Source organism: Nerophis ophidion, linkage group LG07 (assembly GCF_033978795.1).
Source record: "Nerophis ophidion isolate RoL-2023_Sa linkage group LG07, RoL_Noph_v1.0, whole genome shotgun sequence".
NCBI classification, from domain to species: Eukaryota; Metazoa; Chordata; class Actinopteri; order Syngnathiformes; family Syngnathidae; genus Nerophis; species Nerophis ophidion.
This window is the reverse complement of record NC_084617.1, coordinates 74,402,265-74,422,833: the sequence shown is the minus strand read 5'-3', so window position 1 is coordinate 74,422,833 and position 20,569 is coordinate 74,402,265. Positions and strand designations below refer to the sequence as shown.

Sequence of the window (20,569 nt, the reverse complement as noted above, 5' to 3'; positions counted from 1 at the left end):
TTAGGGCTATATAAGTAAACATTAATTGATTGATTGATGATAACTGTATGGGGTTCCCTTGAAAATATTCTCCCCTGAAAGGGGTCTGCGGTCCCAGAAAATAAGAAACAATGCATGTATGTTGTGTCGGGGGGGTAAAAGCACGATGTCATTTCATCCCTGACAAATGTGCAGCATACACCGCAGACATCAATTATGCAAACAATGTCTGATTGTCCCCCCTCTATTAAATAATCAATCGTCTGTAGTATCTGTAATTCTATATTTAAATGGGTTTATATTGACTTTTGTGTTATGGATACTTTCATTACACTCATTTCTCAAACTGAAAGAATATGTGAAGGCCTGGACACACCGAATGAGGGCTGAAAAGGTGTATTTGACAAATGGTGTCTCTTCTATTCGCTGACCAGGTCAAACCCAGGGCGACAAGATCTTTCTCGAGCAGAATTCCTGCTCCTGGCTCGGGTCGCAGTAATGTGCTGTGCCACCTTATCACTTTTCCACGTCCGCCAGCAATCTGTTTGACATGAGAGGCGCACGGGGCCGATCGTTTTCTGGCGGAAAGTGGCCTGAAGTCCAAAGCTGTGACTGGCGTCTGAAAGACAGACTGTTGGGTGGTTGATTGGTAGTGGAGGCCAGGACCATGTTGGTTGCCTCAAGCCTGGATGTCCAGAAAAATGTAGCACTGTGGACCATCTTAGGTCGGTCGGTAGGTCTTTTTTGTCATTGGACAAGTACAACGGAACTTTGTTTTCAGCAAAAACCCGTTCGAGATTAGACAAACAGAGTACAGAGTTACAGAACAGGAACACTAATGGGTCGCCACAAGGCGTCCAGTAAAAGATGGGAAAAAAGTCAACGCTGGGGAAAGATGAGTAAAAAAATACAATCTAGAGTGGGAAAAAAAACCTCCATAGCAAAATCAATCAATCAATCAATGTTTATTTATATAGCCCCAAATCACAAATGTCTCAAAGGACTGCACAAATCATTACGACTACAACATCCTCGGAAGAACCCACAAAAGGGCAAGGAAAACTCACACCCAGTGGGCAGGGAGAATTCACATCCAGTGGGACGGCAGTGACAATGCTGACTATGAAAAACCTTGGAGAGGACCTCAGATGTGGGCAACCCCCCCCCCTCTAGGGGACCGAAAGCAATGGATGTCGAGCGGGTCTAACATGATACTGTGAAAGTTCAATCCATAGTGGCTCCAACACAGCAGCGAGAGTCCCGTCCACAGGAAACCATCTCAAGCGGATCAGCAGCGTAGAGATGTCCCCAACCGATACAGGCGAGCGGTCCATCCTGGGTCCCGAGGAGCGGTCCATCCTGGGTCTCGACTCTGGACAGCCAGTACTTCATCCATGGTCATCGGACCGGACCCCCTCCACAAGGGAGGGGGGGACATAGGAGAAAGAAAAGAAGCGGCAGATCAACTGGTCTAAAAAGGAGGTCTATTTAAAGGCTAGAGTATACAGATGAGTTTTAAGATGAGACTTAAATGCTTCTACTGAGGTAGCATCTCGAACACATATACATATTACAACGTACAGCTCCAGATATCTAGCGACAGAGGGGAGGGATTGCGGGGTCATGGTGGCAGGTTGCAGCTCTTCAGCGCTGCCCAGCCATCCATCACCCCTAAGCGATTGGCGTCAAGGGTGTTGGATGAAGCGTGGGGTATGTGTGTGTGGCGTATATTTTTTGTGGATGCTTGTGTGTGTAAGACTGCCGTGTGTCTCTGTTCCGCAGCCTTGGTGTGGTGCAGTCGCTAGTCAGTCCAAAGTCAACAACAACAGGTGTGTGTCCATGAGAGACAAGAAGAGAGTTTGTTGTGTCTTCGCCGCACTGTCCTTCGGGAGAGTCTCGAAGCCAGGGAAACAATCCAAGTTCGAATGTTTTGTATGCGAGTGAAAATAAAGTTTGCTTTTTGCTTAAATTGTCTATGACTGGTCCTCAAAATCATCCTGCAGGGCAGACAGTCCGATGTGATCCAAATCACTAACAGTTCGAGATGCTACCTCAGTAGAAGCATATAAGTCTCACCTTAAAACTCATCTGTATACTCTAGACTTTAAATAAACCTCCTTTTTAGACCAGTTGATCTGCCGCTTCTTTTCTTTCTCCTATGTCCCCGTCTTCCTTGTGGAGGGGGTCCGGTCCGATGACCATGGATGAAGTATTGGCTGTCCAGAGTCGAGACCCAGGATGGACCGCTCGTCGGGACCCATGATGGACCGCTCGCCTGTGTATCGGTTGGGGACATCTCTACGCTGCTGATCCGCCTCCGCTTGAGATGGTTTCCTGTGGACGGGACTCTCGCTGCTGTCTTGGATCCGCTTTGAACTGAACTCTCGTGGCTGTGTTGGAGCCACTATGGATTGAACTTTCACAGTATCATGTTAGACCCGCTCGACATCCATTGCTTTCGGTCCCCTAGAGGGGGGGGGGTTGCCCACATCTGAGGTCCTCTCCAAGGTTTTCTCATAGTCAGCATTGTCACTGGCGTCCCACTGGATGTGAATTCTCCCTGCCCACTGGGTGTGAGTTTTCCTTGCCCTTTTGTGGGTTCTTCCGAGGATGTCGTAGTCGTAATGATTTGTGCAGTCCTTTGAGACATTTGTGATTTGGGCCTATATAAATAAACATTGATTGACTATCTCATCTAGGGGGAAGCTGTGTCCCGTGAAAAAACATCCGACCGGAACACTCTAATAACTAAAGTTCCTTGGGTGAATAATGTCAACTCACAACACCGCTATGTTTTAGCGCTTTCATTGCGAGTTTACAGACAGATATAAGTAAGAACTTTACACTACTTTATCTTACAAATGGCAACAGCGGAGGATGAATGTCCCATAACAAGAACATAGAGAAAAAGAAGAACTACGTCGTCGCCAAGGACAACAACATTTCTCAGGACTTATGCAGATCCCAAGCTCTGTATCGCGGATGTCGCTGTGGCTTGTGCAGCCCTTTGAGACACTTTAGGGCAGGGGTCGGGAACCTTTTTGGCTGAGAGAGCCAAAAAGCCAAATATTTTAAAATGTATTTCCGTAAGAGCCATATAATATTTTTTTTAAGACTGAACACAACTAAACACGTGCATTTTTAAGTAAGACCAAAATTTCTAGAGTATAATAGGTCTCTTATTTTTTGTAACAACATTGTTATTCTGAAGCTAACTATGGAAGGGGCGTGGGCTGCCGGCCTGCAGCGAGCTGGGGTGTGCCAGGACCGGCCTCGAAATCCGCGACAGGTGCGTAGAAGGCCCACCTGGGCCTTGTTATCTAATCACCTGTCGCTCTGTTATAAGCAGCAGCCAGGAGGAGAGACGGGGTTGGGGCTGGAGCCAGAGCGTGAGCGAGAACGAAAGAGAAAAGATAAAATTGCTGTAAAGCAACTGAGAGACTTATTGAAAAATAAAACAATATTTTAACCCTGAAACAAGCGCTCATGTCGGTGCTTGGGGGTCTGAAGAACCCACAGTAACCAATAATAAATAAATAACTTCCTAACGCAACTTCTTGAACAGATGCGGATTTAAACGGATGGATGGACTAAAAATGCATGAGAATGTTTTATGTTTTGAACATTATTTTAGACTCCCTTTTTAGACCAGTTGATCTGCCGTTTCTTTTCTTTTTCTTCTATGTCCCACTCTCCCTTGTGGAGGGGGTCCGGTCCGATCCGGTGGCCATGTACTGCTTGCCTGTGTATCGGCTGGGGACATCTCTGCGCTGCTGATCCGCCTCCGCTTGGGATGGTTTCCTGCTGGCTCCGCTGTGAACGGGACTCAAGCTGCTGTGTTGGATCCGCTTTGGACTGGACTCTCGCGACTGTGTTGGATCCATTGTGGATTGAACTTTCACAGTATCATGTTAGACCCGCTCGACATCCATTGCTTTCCTCCTCTCCAAGGTTTCTCATAGTCATCATTGTCACCGACGTCCCACTGGGTGTGAGTTTTCCTTGCCCTTATGTGGGCCTACCGAGGATGTCGTAGTGGTTTGTGCAGCCCTTTGAGACACTAGTGATTTAGGGCTATATAAGTAAACCTTGATTGATTGATTGATTATTTTTAACACTTATTACAAGTGGAATTATTCATTACTTATCATGTTAAGCAACGTCAGCTCAGATTTATCCGAGAGCCAGATGCAGTCATCAAAAGAGCCACATCTGGCTCGCGAGCCATAGGTTCCCTACCCCTGCTTTAGGGCTATGTAAATAAACATTTACTGGGTGGGGGGGTCGCACTAATATACAACGAAAACTTTAACCTTAGTCCTAACATAAATAATAAATATAAATCGTTTGAGGTGCTTACTATGAAGTCTGTCACACCGCTGCCTCTACACCTGGCTGTTATCTACCGCCCCCCAGGGCCCTATTCGGACTTTATCAATGAATTCTCAGAGTTCGTTGCTGATCTAGTGACACACGCCGATAATATAATCATAATGGGGGACTTTAATATCCATATGAATACCCCATCGGACCCACCGTGCGTAGCGCTCCAGACTGTAATTGATAGCTGTGGTCTCACACAAATAATAAATGAACCCACGCATCGCAACGGTAATACGATAGACCTAGTGCTTGTCAGGGGTATCACCGTCTCCAAAGTTACGATACTCCCGTATACTAAAGTATTGTCCGATCATTACCTTATAAAATTCGAGGTTCAGACGCATGTTCGTCAAACTAATAATAATAATAACTGCTATAGCAGCCGCAACATTAATATGGCCACAACGACAACTCTTGCTGACCTACTGCCCTCTTTGAGACACTAGTGATTTAGGGCTATATAAGTAAACATTGATTGATTGATTGATTGAATGATGGATTGAAAAGACTGCACATAAAAAAATGATATGTTGTTCCTGACAAGCAGCTCAAAGCCAGAATATTCCAATTAAATAAGCATTGGTTTGAAAGTAAAAAGGTTTCCTTCCCACAGTGCAGCTTAACCACTTATCCACATTTACTGCTCGCAGCTACCTGCACGGCCAATGGGGAGCCATAAGAGCAGCACAGAACAAGACCAGCAGGGAGCTATTTGTGCCTACACGCAGATTGTGGAGCAAGAGGGGCAATAACATACTTATTTAGCGGGCGACACGTCTCTCTCTCTCTCCCAGCTGTTTGAGCCAGATTTCAACTTCCCAGCAGATACCTGCTGTGCCCTAGAAAACTGCATAGTGGCTTAGTCTGACCTCCGTATTAGCAGACAGGACACACTGATGGCTGCTTGGCAAACAGGAGAGCACAGTCAGCATTGTTGAACTGCTTGTCAAGACAACAAGGTCTGAGTCCGTGGAGGTCACACAGGGAGACCAGTACTGGTATGGATCTTTTTTATATATATAATACTGTTTTACTGGTTAGTTAAAAAGCATTTGACAACCAGTAAATCTGAGCTTGAAGGCACAAGGATTCTTTGGACACTTTACAATTCATTACAATCATGATTCAGGGGCTACATTATTCACCGATCAGTGACGTGCGGTCAGGGGATCGAGGTTAACCCCTTTAGTAATGCTACCCCAGGTGACAAAGGCCTAGTACCTGACTGCCCCCTAGCCAGGGATACGGTGAAGACTTCAACAGCAAAGCAGGCGGACAACGGTTTATGTAAGAACTACCAACAACGGGTGCGATGGCGGAAGAAGGCTGCAGCAGAAAAGGGTCCCCAGTCGTCTTGGACTCCATGCCACTGGACCCTGACCCGATTCTGTCAAAGATCGCTTGGTGACATTTTTATAGTATTTTGGTTCTCGCCCGGAAAAGGATGGAATGCCATCTCCGGGTTGAGGAGGAGGCCCTGCCCCAAGTGGAGGAGTTCAAGTACCTAGGAGTCTTGTTCACGAGTGGGGGAAGAGTGGATCGTGAGATCGACAGGCGGATCGGTGCGGCGTCTTCAGTAATGCGGACGTTGTACCGATCCGTTGTGGTGAAGAAGGAGCTGAGCCGGAAGGCAAAGATCTCAATTTACCGGTCGATCTACATTCCCATCCTCACCTGAGCTTTGGGTCATGACCGAAAGGATAAGATCACGGGTACAAGCGGCCGAAATGAGTTTCCTCCGCCGTGTGGCGGGTCTCTCCCTTAGAGATAGGGTGAGAAGCTCTGCCATCCGGGAGGAACTCAAAGTAAAGCCGCTGCTCCTCCACATGGAGAGGAGCCAGATGAGGTGGTTCGGGCATCTGGTCAGGATGCCACCCGAACGCCTCCCTAGGGAGGTGTTTAGGGCACGTCCAACCGGTAGGAGGCCACGGGGAAGACCCAGGACACGTTGGGAAGACTATGTCTCCCGGCTGGCCTGGGAACGCCTCGGGATCCCCCGGGAAGAGCTAGACGAAGTGGCTGGGGAGAGGGAAGTCTGGGTTTCCCTGCTTAGGCTGTTGCCCCCGCGACCCGACCTCGGATAAGCGGAAGATGATGGATGGATGGATGGATGGTATGACTCAGCCGGGGTTTGAACTCACAACCTACCGTTCTCAGGGCGGACACTCAACACTTGGCCACTGAGCAGGTTGTAGTCGTAGTGGTGTCGCTTGCTACAAATCTCCGGGGATAACTTCTCCTGTAGCTTGGCTACATTTAATCGAGACTACTGTATTTCCTTGAATTGCCGCCGGGGCGCTAATTAATTTAAAACCTCTTCTCACTCCGGCACTTACCAAAGGCATGCAATAAATTTAGGCCGGCGCTTATAAATTTGAGTGTGATGTAAGGATACCATCATGAAAAGCACATTTAATTAAAAAAAACGTTATTATGGTCTTACCTTTACTTATAAATGAAGTCCATGCGCAGCTCCTTCTGATCAAAAAGCATCGATAACTTGTTTATAGAAGTCTTCCTTATCTTTCTTCAGTTTTAAAAGTCTCTCTGTCTCGATGGAGATCTTCCTTTATTACCTCCAGCTTCGATTGAAAGTCCAGTTTAGAAAACTGTTTTATTTTAGATATGTAATCCTCCATGTTAAAAGTGCAAGCGAGAGGAAAAAATAAACGATCGCTGCTTGTTGTCACTTCTTCTGCAGCCGAGTAGTCGCTAGAAGGATCACTAGCGCCCTCTACCACCAGGAGGCGGGAGTCATATAATGACTCATATTTGACACACGCAGCTACGGTATATTAATAAAACATAGCTGCTTACTGTTCTTTTTAGCATATTCAATAGCTTGGACCTTAAATCCTACTGATTAGCTCTTAATCTTCTTCCCTTTATGCGATTTCAAATGATTGAAATCAGCCTCCTCCATTTCGAAAATGATGACAGGTGACGTGACGAGTTTGACCCTGCAGAAATTCTAGGCATATGCTAATTATTTTGCGAAACCAGTTTGACCCAGCGGAAATTCTAGACTTGCGCTAATAAAAATTATATTTTGCGAAACGAGTTAGTAATTCTAGGCAGGCGCATACTAAATTCAAGGAAATACGGTAACTTGTGGTTTAGCTCACTACATTTTCTCGGTAGCCCATCCATCTCCTGCTATCCAAACTGTCCAAGCTGGGCTGACAAGGACCAATGGCCACAGGGGAGGGTAAAGACCAGACTCCAGCAGCGGCCGAAAACAAGCTGAGATGACTTTAACTGAACTATCTGGCATTGGCCACTCACAGAGAATTAAATATCGACATGCAGAGCGGCGGCGCATTAACATGCAGGCCTGTGCGTGTGTGCACTTGCACAGCTTCATCGCCGTCTCTCTGGCAACTGTTATCAGTAACCACATGACATAAATCCATGGGCAAATGGAAAAAAAAACTTCATGAACAGAAAGGCAGCAAAAGAGTCGACCGGGTGGTTATTTTTGGAAGTCGATCAATCAATAGAAAACATATCACATAATAAATGTTTTGCACACGCACTAATTAGTGGTACCTTGATAGAGAAAGATGGAACATTTGCAACCAAGATGCGGGCCTAAGTGTGTCTGTGTGTGTGTGTGTGTGTGTGTGTGTGTGTGTGTAAGAGGCAGTGATCTGGGCACTGAGTGCAGGTCCCCATCTAATATAATTAGCTCTCTTTCCGCTAAACCGATTAATCGTCAACACTTGGACAGCAGCTCTTGGTCACCCGTTTACATACTGACACACAAAACACCCTCCTTATTTCCCAGCATAAAAAAAACAATCCATCCATCCATCCATTTCCTACCGCTTATTCCCTTTTGGGGTGGCGGGGGGCGCTGGCGCCTATCTCAGCTACAATCGGGCGGAAGGCGGGGTACACCCTGGACAAGTCGCCCCCTCATCGCAGGGCCAACACAGATAGACAGACAACATTCACACTCACATTCACACACTAGGGCCAAAAAAACAATATCACAACAAAAATGGAATAATTCACAAAAAGGCCAAAGATCCTATTATGATTGTATTATATTTGTCTGTCACTCTGTTGTGGTTATGTTGTTAGGGCAGGGGTCGGGAACCTTTACCACGCATTAATTTGCCCACCCCTAATATATATATATATATACATACACATACATAATTATCCTAGTAAATGTGTCTAAAAACATCTGAATTGCTCCCAATGCAATCGCCTTTTTTTTTTTCTTTCTAGTCCTTCGCTATCAATATCATCATCCACGAATCTTTCATTTTCGCTCAAATTAATGGGGAAATTGTCGTTTTCTCGGTCCGAATAGCTCTTGCTGCTGGAGGCTCCCATTATAAACAATGTGAGGATGTGAGGAGCCCTCACACCGGTGATGTCATCGCCTGCTACTTCCGGTAAAGGCAAGGCTTTTTTTTTTATCAGCCACCAAAAGTTGCGAACTTTATCGTCGATGTTCTCTACTAAATCTTTTCAGCAAAATGATCAAGTATGACACATAGAATGGACCTGCTATCCCCGTTAACCACGACTGTATGTTAATGTGACGAGTGGTCGGCCCAAAAAGGCAACGTGGCCCCCAATGAAAAGGAGTTTGACGCCCCTGCACCGTGCATCACTGGCCAGGGTGAATATGTGACACAAATGCAGTACTGATGTCATCCATGTGGTGGTGCTAAAGGAGAATGATTAAGAAGCATCCAGAACTTCATGTCCTTCCTGTATAATAAGTACGGATGTTGTAGCCCAGGGGTTTCAAACTCAAATACAGAGTGGGCCAACTTTTTAAACGGAACAAAGCCGCGGGCCAAGGTTGAACAAATGAACCTTTTAATAGGGACCCAAACAAGTGTTGCATTAAATATTGAACAAGCAAGGCTTATATAACTTTAGTGACATGCAAAATACAGTTTCAAACAATAATAATAATAATTTAAAAAATATCAAATAAAATTTAAATAAACATGTTACGCCTTTTTTTTGTATTTGCAATCTTCTGAGATAAATATAAACAAATTTCCACAGGCTAGTAATACATTTGAAAATAAAACAACAATAATGAATGAACCAAACATTCAAGCCTTGAAGTAGCAAGAGAAAATGCATGAATAAAACCTTAATTATTGCGCAGTTTGCTGGAAGTTTCCCGGAAGAGTTAGTGCTGCAAGGGGTTCTGGGTATTTGTTCTGTTGTGTTACAAATACAGAGTGGGCCAACATTTTAAATGGAACAAAGCCGCGGGCCAAGGTTGAACAAATGAACCTTTTAATAGGGACCCAAACGAGTTTTGCATTAAATATTGAACAAGCAAGGCTTATATAACTTTACTGACATGCAAAATACAGTTTCAAACAATAATAATAATAATTAAAAAAATATCAAATAAAATTTAAATAAAAATGTTATGCCTTTTTTTGTATTTGCAATCTTCTGAGATAAATATAATTTTTTTCCACAGGCTAGTAATACATTTGAAAATAAAATAACAATAATGAATGAACCAAACATTCAAGCCTTGAAGTAGCAAGAGAAAATGCATGAATAAAACCTTAATTCTTGCTCAGTTTGCTGGAAGTTTCCCGGAAGAGTTAGTGCTGCAAGGGGTTCTGGGTATTTGTTCTGTTGAGTTACAAATACAGAGTGGGCCAACATTTTAAACTGAACAAAGCTGCGGGCCAAGGTTGAACAAATTAACCTTTTAATAGGGACCCAAACGAGTTTTGCATTAAACATTGAACAAGAAAGGCTTATATAACTGTATAGTCATGCAAAATCCAGTTTCAAACAATAATAATAATAATTAAAAAAAATATCAATGGCATATCAAATAAAATTTAAATAAAAATGTTATGCCTTTTTTTGTATTTGCAATCTTCTGAGATAAATATAAACACATTTCCACAGGCTAGTAATACATTTGAAAATAAAATAACAATAATGAATGAACCAAACATTCAAGCCTTGAAGTAGCAAGAGAAAATGCATGAATAAAACCTTAATTATTGCGCAGTTTGCTGGAAGTTTCCCGGAAGAGTTAGTGCTGCAAGGGGTTCTGGGTATTTGTTCTGTTGTGTTACGGTGCGGATGTTCACCCGACATGTGTTTGTCATTCTTGTTTGGTGTGGGTTCACAGTGTGGCGCATATTTGTAACAGTGCTAAAGTTGTTTATACGGCCACCCTCAGTGTGACCTGTATGGCTGTTGCCCAAGTATGCCTTGCATTCACTTGTGTGTGTGTGTGTGTGTGTGTAAAAGCCACAAATATTATGTGACACGTTGTTAGTATGGAGGAAAAGCGGACGTGATGACAGGTTGTACAGAACGCTAAAGGCAGTGCCTTAAATGCACGCCCCCAATATAGGTGTCCAGGTGGAAATCGGTAGAAATTCGGGAGAATGGTTGCCCCGGGAGATTTTCAGGAGAGGCACTGAACTTCGGGAGTCTATCGGGAAAATTAGGAGGGTCGGCAAGTATGAGTATTAGCGGTGAATGCGGTGTTACAGCGGCACCGACGCTGTATAACACCGGCGGGCCAGCTCTAATGCTAAATTGATATTGCCTCAAGGGCCAAATTAAATTACACGGCGGACCAGATTTGGCCCGCGGGCCAGAGTTTGACATTCATGTTGTAGTCTGAACTTCCATTCTTTCTAATGATCTTCTCAGCCTGCCTGTCTGGACCACCCCCAGTCCTACCTGTGTTCCTATGGAAACAGAGACTATTTTTTTTTTGGGTTTTTTTTGCAATCGTTATGCAAGATGATTGGCTGACTTCAAATACAATTGCAGAACGTCCCATTTGGTGTCATCACCAGTCAGAAATGTGAAGGTTTGCATCATGTGTTCACCTTGCAGCATCATGCTCATCCACTTTTTTGTATGTGCTAATACTCTAACAACATTGCGTTCTTCGTATTATTTGGTTGTCGGGCCTGATTTACTAAGATTTAGATACCACGCACTAAACAGCGCGTGCAGTTTACGAAATAGCGTGTTGCTGTGATTTACTAAGACTGCGTGCAATTGTAAAGTGCAGACCACCTTTCTAAATGAGGATTTTGTGTGTACTCTGTGGGGCATGACCATGGAGACACTCATTTACTGCACGTTCATGTTATCATGCTCCTACCTGTGGCGTTTTGGTAGGTTATCAAACATGCAGGACACATGTACCACTTTTTATGGGCATTTTAGAAGCAGTCATGCAGTGCATCTACATTGACATACACACACACACACACACACACACACACACACACACACACATATATATATATACATTATATATATATACATACATATACATATATATTATATATATATATATATATATACATCTACATTGACACACACACACACACACACATTTATATATATATATATACATTATATATATACATACATATACATATATATTATATATATATAAATGTGTGTGTGTGTGTGTGTGTGTGTCAATGTAGATTTGTATATATATATATATATATATATATATATATATATATGTATGTATACATATATATATATATATATGGGTGCATATGTATATATATATATATATGGGTGTATATGTATATATATGGGTATATATGTATATATATATGGATATATATACATAAATATATATATGTATATAAATGTACGTATATATATGTAAAAAAACATATATATATATATATATATATATATATATATATATATATATATATATATATATATATATATATATATATATATATATATATCTCCATCCATTTCCTACCGCTTATTCCCTTTGGGGTCATGGGGGGCGCTGGTGCCTATCTCAGCTACAATCAGGCGGAAGGCAGTGTACACCCTGGACAAGTCAGTATCTCACCGCAGTATGTATATATATGTATATATATATATATATATATATATATATATATATATATCTCAATCAAGTTTACTTATATAGCCCTAAATCACAACGACATCCCGGCTCAGCTCCCACATCAGTGCAAGGAAAAACTCAACGGGACAATGAGAAGCTTTGGAGGGGACCGCAGATGTGGGGACCCCCCACCTCCCCTCCACCCCCAGGCGACCGCTAACTGAAACAAAGTATCCTTTTATCCACATTGTATCAACCATTACAACATTTATCCGAACTGGATGGCTTAATTCTTGTCGGCAACGCGATGGATACTCCCTGAATGTTGCGTACAACGCCGCTTGTCCGTAGCTTTCTTTGGACTCATGTTGAGCAAGCAAAACTAGAAACATGTAAAAAGCTTGAAAAAACATGTCAAAGGTGCACAAAGTAGTACAGTAGCTAATAGCACTAGTGCTAAGCTGACTGAATGAGCACTCAATGAGAATTAATGGATGTGCTGCCGGGCACAAAATGGCTGCTCTGCAGGCCCTCAATGGCTGGATGAAACATTTGTACACGGAGACAAGGTTGGTATACCGCTTGCAGTTTGTAAATGGAAACTTTCGTACACAGAGGTGTGTGGGGGTTTCTGTCTTCCAGGGGAGTTCCTCAGACCACCAAGCACCGACATGACAGCCCGGATCAGGGTTACAATACTGTTTTCTTTTCTAATACAGGGTCTCGTGCTTTTCAGCAATTGTCTTGTGTTCTGTCTCCGCTTCGCTCTCGCTCTTACTCCAACTCCAACTCCAACTCCAACACCTTTCTCCACTCCGGCTGCTGCCTTTTACAGGGCAACAGGTGATTAGATAACCAGGACTCCGGTGGGCTATCTACGCACCTGTCGCTGATCCCGAAGCCGGTCCTGACACAACCTGTTTCGCTGCAGGTCCGCAGGCCACGCCGCCCTCCACAAAGTGTTTATAAATCGATGTTCAACTGCATACCTCATGTTTGTCACATTAAAGTCCCACTAAATTATTAGTAACTATTAATTAATAGTACATATTAATTCAGCACCGGTATTTACATTTTTGTTTGGTCTGGTTCTTACAGTTTACGTAGGCACCAGCGGTATTTTTGTACCAAGTATTGAAACACATTTTGGCCGGGGTGTTCAAAGTGTCCATTTTTGGGCTTAATTACAGCATAAATGTCCAATAAGACGTTTTCTTTTTTTTAAAGAGCATCTGCCTCTCTGGAGTGACCCATTTATTCTAATCCCCCACACACCATACCCAAACAAAATATCATGCCGTGACTTCAAAAAATGAGGCAGAATTTTCCATATGACAGGGAATGATGCTTGTCATATTTCTCTCGCAGCCTCCCTCCCCCCTCCAAGCGACAGAAAATGTATTCACTTCAACCAAAAGACAGAGCTTTGAGATAGAAACTTTCTCACTGTTTGTATTTTGTTCTGTTTTTTTTTTTTTTTTTCTCTGCAGTATGCCTCCAAATAAACCCTCACAGGACGCACGCATTTTGTACGCATGCACACAAGTTTAAGTTTAGTCACAATACCATTGTGACAGTTGCTTGCTGTTGTGAGGGTTCCCAGGACCATCAAGGAAGGACATTTTGCACTTGCAGGTTTGACTCCGGTTTATTTTTCAATAAACAAGCTTTGGTGTAGGTCGGATTGCTTTGCAGCTGCTCCTTTCCACTGATCGCTCACGGTCCGCTCTTTCAGCCGCCGTCGTCGTCCTCGCTCTTTGATTGCTCTTGCTCTTCATCTGCTCCTTCAGGCTCTCCAACTCCTTCCTCCTCGATCTCTCCTCCTTCTCCCCTTTTATACATCATCAGGAGAAATGTTAATAGTTTCCTGGTGTGTGAGCCACGCACCTGAATTAGATTGCGGCGGCGTCGCTCCCGGCACGACCCGCCTCTCCGCTCCGCCGCATTCTCCACCTCCTTGCCGCCATCTTGGGCAGGGCTACAGCGTGCCCTGCCCTGCCCTCGGCCCGTCGGCTCCGCCTCTCCAGAACCATATTACGATTATAACAGTAGTGAATATCTATTTAAGGATGGTGGTAAGTAAAAGGGTCCCTCACATAAGCTAGAAGAAGCTTTTGCCAGGGGGTCCAGAGGACGGGATATGCATGGAAGGCTGAAATATGGTGGCAAGCACATAAACGCTATATGATAAACACAAAACAAAAAATACTAAAGCAAGCATACACATACATACATACATACATACATACATTCAACCATCCACAACCCAACAGTAGTCTACCCCACATGAGTCATTAGAGGTAATAGGTAAGATTTCAGTTTCTTTTTGAAGTTGGAGAATGAATACAGCATTCTAAGGCTCTCCTCAAGCCGGTTCCACTGGAGCAGGACAAGCCAGTAGAAACTGTGTTAGAATAATTATGTATGTATTATCAGCATAACTTTATGCTTAAGGGCTGTTGATAAAAAGAATTTTCAATTGTGCTGAAGTGGTATTTTTCTATCTGTGCAAGGACAAAAACGTCTTTTCTGAGGGGTGGCCATAGTCGCAGATGTTATCTTTTTTTAGCCCGCTAACAGCCGAGGACTTCAAGGACTTCAGCACAGATAAGACGACAGCACGCGGACTAAGCAGAGACAAGGGGAAATCACGAAGCCGTTAACAGCCAAGAACTTCAAGGACCTCAGCGCAGATAAGACGACAGCACCCAGACGAAGCAGAGACAAGGCGAAATCACATTCTGTCACGTATTGTGCATCCTGGACCTGCTTTGCATGATGTATGTGACCACTCCTTTTAGAGACGGCCTCAGTGATGGTGACTGTGGAACTCCTGAATAAATAGAGGGACGCTGGAGCTGAACCTTGGAGCGTAGGGCGAGACTGTGATGAAGTGTGCAGCTCCATGCACTCTCCTCATGAGCTAAATTGAACTCTGTCTCTGCATGATTCCTTGCTTTTTGTCTGATTTATAGATGTCATCAGTGTCTGAACCTGACACGATGTTTACCTGATATCAGGTCAAAGTTACAAATGTTGTGGGCATGCTGGGGACGAGAGATAGGAACCAAGCTACAGAGCCTGAGATAAGTTAGACAAACATGGTGATAAATATTGAACTCTGTCAGTCTTAAGAGATGATAATTATGGAATAGATGTCGAGTGGGGGAATTAAACTCGGACCATGACAGGGCCCGTATATGTAAACATGTCTGAACAACTGTATGTATGTGAGTATATATGCGTATTTGGATGTACAATATATTTGACTCCCAGTATGTGCGGGAGCCAGAGTACGGCCCCGGCCACCCAGAGAGCCCAACCCAAAAGTAATCCATTCCGAAACAGAGACACTGCCTATAGCTCTCAGGAGCTAATTAAAAAGTTTTAGCTAGCTTCCATCTGTAATTGATATCCTACGAGCGAGTCCCACTTCATGCACTTCACTTCAAAAGCATAGATTATTTTGACATTTGAATTGCCTCCACAAACAAAGTTTACTACTTGATTTGTTTTGAAAACGAAAAAGAAAATGACTTAGTAACACATTGTAGAGTACTTTGGTTTTTCAGATTTCCGATTTCATAAGGACTTTATTTATCCCCGAGGGGAAATTAGATTTTCAGCAGGATCACATTCAAGATGAAGTACTGGCTATCCAGAGTCGAGACCCAGGATGGGCCGCTCGTCGGGACCCAGGATGGACCGCTCGCCTGTGTATCGGTTGGGGACATCTCTACGCTGCTGATCCGCCTCCGCTTGAGATGGTTTCCTGTGGACGGGACTCTCGCTGCTGTCTTGGATCCGCTTGAACTGAACTCTCGCGGCTGTGTTGGAGCCACTATGGATTGCACTTTCACAGTATCATGTTAGACCCGCTCGACATCCATTGCTTTCGGTCCCCTAGAGGGGGGGGGGGGGGGGGGGGGTTGCCCACATCTGAGGTCCTCTCCAAGGTTTCTCATAGTCAGCATTGTCACTGGCGTCCCACTGGATGTGAATTCTCCCTGCCCACTGGGTGTGAGTTTTCCTTGCCCTTTTGTGGGTTCTTCCGAGGATGTTGTAGTCGTAATGATTTGTGCAGTCCTTTGAGACATTTGTGATTTGGGGCTATATAAATAAACATTGATTGATTGATTGATTGATGAAGATCAGACAAACATTACAGGTAGACAGAAAAAGGATTGCTGACGAGTCAGCCAACTTCTGGCGCCCCTTACAAAAAAAAAAAAATGCTGAGAAACAGGTCAACTTTGGGGAGGGGCGGAAGAGGAAAAAAATATTTAGTCAAAGGCTGTAATCCACAGAGGGGGTCCAGACTGAGACCAAGGGAAAAAACCCCACATAAACATATTACATAGAATCAACAAAACTTGCAACAGAGGTGAGGGAGTGGGAGCTACGGAGACCGGCTGCTGCTGTATAAGCGCTAGTCAGCCATCCATCGCCCCTAAGAGGAATCAAGCTGGTGAAGACGTGGGGTGTGTGTGTGTGTGTGTGTGCATATGCCCATTGTCCAGGGTGTAGTCTTGTTGTGTCTATAGGCCTGGAGCCACTTTGCAGACACACCCAGGTGTTGTTGAGGAGGGAGGGAGGTATGATCCATCACTGAGTTGTCCTCGGGGGAGGTTTTCAGAACAGCCTTCTTCTGTTCTGAGCAGCGTCAAGGCCATGCGAGGGAGTCAATCAATCAATCAAAGATTATTTATATAGCCCTAAATCACTAGTGTCTCAAAGGGCTGCACAAACCACAACACAAACTACGACGACATCCTCGGTAGAGGTAACATCACTATGAGCTCGTTGACCTTCTAGAAACTTCAACTTAGGTCACTCGCAGTCCTGGCTTGAGGTGAAGGCTAATTAGCTTTGGAGTCAATTCGTGGATTAGAATTGTTGTTTTTCCAAGCGAGCGGACATTTCCATGGCTTGTCTGTTCCAATCGTCCAATTTTTGCATTTCAATAAGCCTCTCCATGATGTGATCCAACTTACAATTCAGTTCAGAAACGGTCAAAGTCTGTGATGGCACAGCCCGACCCGAGCCTTCCATTGCGACGAACAGCCTTTGGGCTACTTGAGTGGATGCCATCGTCTTACGAAATTGACGACACACCAGAGCAATGCCCAGCCCAATCAGCAGGTGCCCTGCGGTCACGGTTCCAAACAGGTAGATGTCTTCCACGTCCTCGACGGAAAGCACTGAGAGGCACATGAGTCCCCATTTCTCCCAGGAGTCTCTCTCGTACCGAGCAGCCATTGTTCTGTCAGGGCAGCCAGGCTTCCCAGAACCTCTCTTCCTCCTCGAAAAGATTCCGTCAATTGAGTCGAGAGTCCCGGTAATCAATTCCCTGTCTGGTGTTTAGATTTGGAGGACAGCACAGAGAAAGAGGCTCGAAAAAGTATAGACAAGACAAGACAAGACAAAGAGAGCAAGCAGGGAGAAGACAGGACGGGGAAAGAAATGCAACAATTATCTGTCCATGCAGATGGTCAATTTCAATAGTTTGTAGTATTGTTTTCCTAAAATGTAGTCTTTTTAGCTTATATTTTGAGAGCTCTATTAGCAGTATAAGGCTACACTCCGCAAAGGCTGCCCTTTGTCACCGATTCTGTTCATAACTTTTATGGACAGAATTTCTAGGCGCAGTCAAGGCGTTGAGGGGATCCGGTTTGGTGGCTGCAGGATTAGATCTCTGCGTTTTGCAGATGATGTGGTCCTGATGGCTTCATATGGCCAGGATCTTCAGCTCTCACTGGCTCCGTCGGCAGCCGAGTGTGAAGAGAATCAGCACCTCCAAGTCTGAGTCCATGGTTCTCGCCCGGAAAAGGGTAGAGTGCCATCTCCGGGTTGGGGCGGAGACCCTTCCCCAAAGTGGAGGAGTTCAAATACCTTGGAGTCTTGTTCACGAGTGAGGGAAGAGTGGATCGTGAGATCGACAGGCGGATCGGTGCAGCGTCTTCAGTAATATGGACGCTGTATCGATCCGTTGTGGCGAAGAAGGAGCTGAGCCGGAAGGCAAAGCTCTCAATTTACCGGTCCATCTAGGTTCCCATCCTCACCTATGGTCATGAGCTTTGGGTTAGGACCGAAAGGACAAGATCACTGGTACAAACGGCTGAAATGAGTTTTCTCTGTTGGGTGGCGGGTCTCTCCCTTAGAGATAGGGTGAGAAGCTCTGCCATCTGGGGGGGAGATCAAAGAAAAGCCGCTGCTCCTCCACATGGAGAGGAGCCAGATGAGGTGGTCTGGGCATCTGGTCAGGATGCCACCTGAACCCCTCCCTAGGGAGGTGTTTAGGGCATGTCCAACCGGTAGGAGGCCACGGGGAAGACCCAGGATCTTCAGCTCTAGTTGGATCGGTTCGCAACAGAGTGTAAAGCAACTGGGATGAGAATCAGCAACTCCAAGTCCGAGTCCATGGTTCTCGCCCGGAAAAGGGTGGAGTGCTATCTCAAGGTTGGGGATGAGATCTTGCCCCAAGTGGAGGAGTTCAAGTACCTCGGAGTCTTGTTCACGAGTGAGGGAAGAGTGGATCGTGAGATCGACAGGCGGATCGGTGTGGCGTCTTTAGTAATATGGACACTATCGATCCCTTGTGGTGAAGAAGGAGCTGAGCCGGAAGGCAAAGTTCTCAATTTACCGGTCCATCTACATTCCCATCCTCACCTATGGTCATGAGCTTTGTGTTATGACCGAAAGGACAAGATCACGGGTACAAGCGGCTGATATGAGTTTTCTCCGTTGGGTGGCGGGTCTCTCCCTTAGAGATAGGGTGAGAAGCTCTGCCATCTGGGGGGAGATCAAAGAAAAGCCGCTGCTCCTCCACATGGAGAGGAGCCAGATGAGGTGGTCCGGATGCCACCTGAACCCTTCCCTAGGAAGGTGTTTAGGGCATGTCCAACTGGTAGGAGGCCACAGGGAAGACCCAGGACACATTGGGAAGACTAAGTCTCCCAGCTGGCCTGGGAACGCCTCAGGATCTCCCAGGAAGAGCTGGACAAAGTGGTTGGGGAGAGGAAAGTCTGGGCTTCCCTACTTAGGCTGCTGCCCCCGCGACCTGACCTCGGTTAAGCGGAAGAAGACCGCTGGATGGATGGGCTGCACATATATACCTTTCCCTTTACCTTAAAACACGTGCAAAACCAAGGGCGGAGGGCTGAGACAAGGCATCAGGGGAAGAATTGGGATTCAGACTTTCTTCTACAAGCCTATATACTTATATAAATATACAACTCAGTATTATTCCGCAAAACTCAGATTAAAATTGAAACCAGACCAGTTTTGCATTAATGCCGCTATCTTGACTGCATTGAGGGCTTACCTTCTTTGAAGGTGGATTTATTAACACTTTGAAGTCTCACCTTCTTTCTCCGTCTGTCTCGACAGGTGGAGTGTGATGCTGCTCTGATTAATGTCCTCCTGCTCTCATGTTTCCGTGGGTCTTTCTCTTCCGCCTAAGGTGAGTCCAATCCATACACAAGCTAATGTGCTTTTGATGTAACATCGGACTTGGGTGTGTTGTCAGATCTTATCCTCTCAAACACTTAACTGATCGATAAATGAACTAAAGATGGTGTGGTTATAAAAAGGACCCGGCGTACTTCTCTGAACCTGAGTACTTCTCTCTGTGCAGGAGTAGTAGTCATGATCTGTGGTCTGGATCATGTTTTTGTTATTCTCTGTTAGTTTTTGGACTCTTTTAGTTCCTGTTTCCCTTGTTTTGTTTGGTTATCATGCCGACTTGTGATTTTCACCTGCACCTGTTTCTAATCAAGACCCTTACTTAAGCCTGTCTTTGCCAGTCAGTCGGCCTGGCCTCATTGCTTGTTTTAACGCGATACCACGGTTCCAAGTCCAATTCCAAGTTTTGCTAGTTATTTGTTTCACGCCACAGTAAGTTTTGTTTGTTCTATGCCATAGTTTGGTTAGTTGTTTTCATGTCTATAGTTTCATGTTCTAAGCTTCTTGCCTTAGCTTCCGCTTCGTTGAGTGTTAATGAATAATTAAATATGTTCCTACCTGCTACACTTGTCCGGAAAAGTCTGTTTGCATCCCGGGAGAACAAACTTCGCAGCAATGCAAAGTCTGTTTTCATCCCGGGAGAACAAACTTCGGAGCAAGCAGCGACCCCCCCCCCCCACTCCCCCATCCCCCGTCATGACAAATATTTACACAGGAAATCGAGACACTACTCAGCAAGAGACTTAGGGCTCAGCATCATTTCTTGATTTTTGGCATAATCGCTATATGGTTTTTCAGAGCCACATGATCAGAAAAACTTGGGCCTTGTGTAAGTAAATTTTGGATTAGGCGTGTCCAATTCCTGAACATCAGCAAAAA

The 20,569-nt window shown here is 44.7% G+C and overlaps 1 long non-coding RNA gene across 3 annotated transcripts in view; it reads left to right on the top strand.

Moving 5' to 3' along the window:
- Positions 1-20,569, top strand: part of LOC133555728 (uncharacterized) — a 133,041-nt gene that overhangs the window by 49,365 nt on the left and 63,107 nt on the right. For all 3 annotated transcript variants that reach the window (XR_009807392.1, XR_009807393.1, XR_009807391.1), the window contains one exon: positions 19,616-19,688. This is a non-coding gene — a long non-coding RNA (uncharacterized LOC133555728). The remainder of the gene's footprint in view (positions 1-19,615; positions 19,689-20,569) is intronic.